We start from the raw sequence: 2,500 nt of genomic DNA on the forward strand, positions 1-2,500 counted from the left end.
TCCAATGAACACCCTAGGGTGCTTCATGTGGACAGATTGAGGGAGGATGATTGTGCCCAGGGGTTTACCGAGGCTATCTCTGTTCGTTTCACTGCATTCGAGGGTCTGATGGACCCTGTTCTTCTGTGGGACACCTTCAAGCTTGAAATGCTTGATGCCGCCCAAGAATTGTTTGGTGAACGTCCAAAATGAAGACTAAATTCCATCTCACAGGAGACACTGGAAGCCACAGATGCTTGTCATGTGGCTCAATTGTCAGGGGATTGCAACTTGCAATGTTCTCTGGTGCAGAGGACTAGGTCACTGTTGAGAAGGGATAAGGAACAGTTTATCAAGAATATTGCAGAGGAAGTCACAAGCCATTTCCTAGTAAATGGCCTTCGTCCTGCCTACCAAACCCTGAGAAAGCTGAACTCCAAGCCCTCCTCACAGACGACTGCAGTCCACTCAGCAAGTGGCCAGATAATCTCAGATCCTGATGGTGTGCGTGTACGTTGGGCTGAGTATTTTGAGCAGTTGTATCAGGTTGATCTACCAACAATTAACTTGGATGCAGGTAATGTTGAGATTCCTCTGCCAGACCCACCCGTCAGCGAGGATCCACCCTCCCTCATTGAAGTCAGGGGGGCGATCTTCAAGCTGAAGAGTGGTAAAGCAGCAGGTGTTTGTGTCATCCCAGCTGAATTGTTAAAGACTGGTGGAGAACTTATGGCAAGGAGCTTGCATGCTGTCCTGTCTGCCATCTGGCAGACTGGTACCATTCCCTGACCTGCTGAGAGGTGTGGTCATCCCTCTTGGGAAGGGGAAAGGGGATCATTGGGAATGTAGCAATCACCGAGGCATTACACTACTCAGTATACCAGGCAATGTACTCGTGCAAATCCTACTGAGACATATCAGAGACCACCTACTGAGGAACCAAGGCCGGAACAACCTGGATTCACTCCTCGTTCGTTCGGATGTGGGATGCTTGCAGTTTACATCGACCTCAAGAAGACTTTTGATACTGTGCATCGTGAATCACTCTGGGAGATCCTGAGACTAAGAGGAATTCCAACAAGGATTGTTGGATTAATAGCAAACCTGTATACAGGCACTGAAAATGCTGTAAAGTGTGGTGGGGGCCTGTCGAGGTTCTTCCCTGTGAGTTCAGGTGTGAGGCAAAGCTGTGTTCTTGCACCGACACTTTTCAACATTTGCATGGATTGGATATTGGGTAGAGCTACTGTCCAAAATCACTGTGGAGCAACTCTGGGCAATATCAAGGTTACAGACTTTGACACTGCTGATGATGTTGCCATTCTATTTGAATCTCTGGAAACCCTAATAGTGGCTCTTGATGCATTTAGCAATGAAGTGAAGCCCCTGGGGGCCTACTAGGAGACCCTGTGCAGTCGGTACGTGCTTGCGGTGAAAACATCAAAGTCACAGAGAGTTTTATATACCTCGGTAGTGCAGTTCACGACTGGGCTGTCAGACCAGAAAGTCAGTAGACAGATTGGCCTGGCAGCAGGGGTCATGAAATCTCTCGAAAAGAGTATTTGGAGATGCCGGTACCTGTGCAGAAGGACCAAGCTACGTATTTTCAAGGCCCTGATACTGCCAGTTTTACTATATGGTAGTGAAACTTGGACGCTATCTTGTGCTCTGGAATCTCGTCTTGATGCCTTTTGTAACAAATCCTTGTGCTGGATCATGGGGTACAGTTGCAGGGCCATGTGTCCAACCAACAGCTGCACCGTGAGACCAGTACAGGACCTGCTACTTGCACAATCCATGATCGCTAACTCAGGCTATATAGCCACTTGGCTCGATTCCCGCAAGATGACCCTGTCCACCAGGTTGTCTCTGAGACAACTCTGGGTGGAGGAGGCCTGTGGGACAACCGAGGAAGTCGTGGCTTGGGCAGATCAATCAAACCTGTCGTGAGAGGCTAGAAATGTGTCGGGCCCCTGCCTGGTGGCTTGCCATGGGGAACCCTCATATGTGGAAGTGAGGGGTGGATATGGCTATGCGCCCCCACTGACGTTAGCTCCCAAATGATGAAAATTGTTTTGTGTTTCTTTTTCAGTTAATTGCTTTTTCTGAAGAGGAACTGTTGTGGAGTTCATTATTTTCAGTAATTACATTTTCATAGATATTCAAATATCTCATGAATGGATATTCTATTGATTACAGGATATCCATATTATTTTATTCAGTTGTATTTTCTGTTGACCATATTTGGATTTTGTTTTTTTAAAGACTACAACAAAATGTTGGTCATATTGGGAGAGAGATGCATTTAAAGGCTTTGAAGGGCCTCTATTATTTTTGGTGGATTTATCCTGTCAAAGCTAACCCTCCCCAAACACTTTTCATGTCATAACAAGTATACATATCATATTTGATTAAGAAATATATTCTGAAGAAATTTTTTTTTTTTAACATTCACTAAAATTTGACAATGTGTTGGTGGACCCCCATGTCTTTCTTATCAAATGAAAAAGGCTCTATGTTG

General features: G+C 45.7%; 1 protein-coding gene across 1 annotated transcript in view; it reads left to right on the forward strand.

The window, feature by feature from the left end:
- LOC125041685 (transmembrane protein 129-like) overlaps nt 1–2,500 on the forward strand; it is a 19,277-nt gene that overhangs the window by 16,093 nt on the left and 684 nt on the right. The gene's annotated exons all lie outside the window — the stretch shown is intronic.

This window comes from Penaeus chinensis, chromosome 3 (assembly GCF_019202785.1).
Source record: "Penaeus chinensis breed Huanghai No. 1 chromosome 3, ASM1920278v2, whole genome shotgun sequence".
Taxonomy (NCBI): domain Eukaryota; kingdom Metazoa; phylum Arthropoda; class Malacostraca; order Decapoda; family Penaeidae; genus Penaeus; species Penaeus chinensis.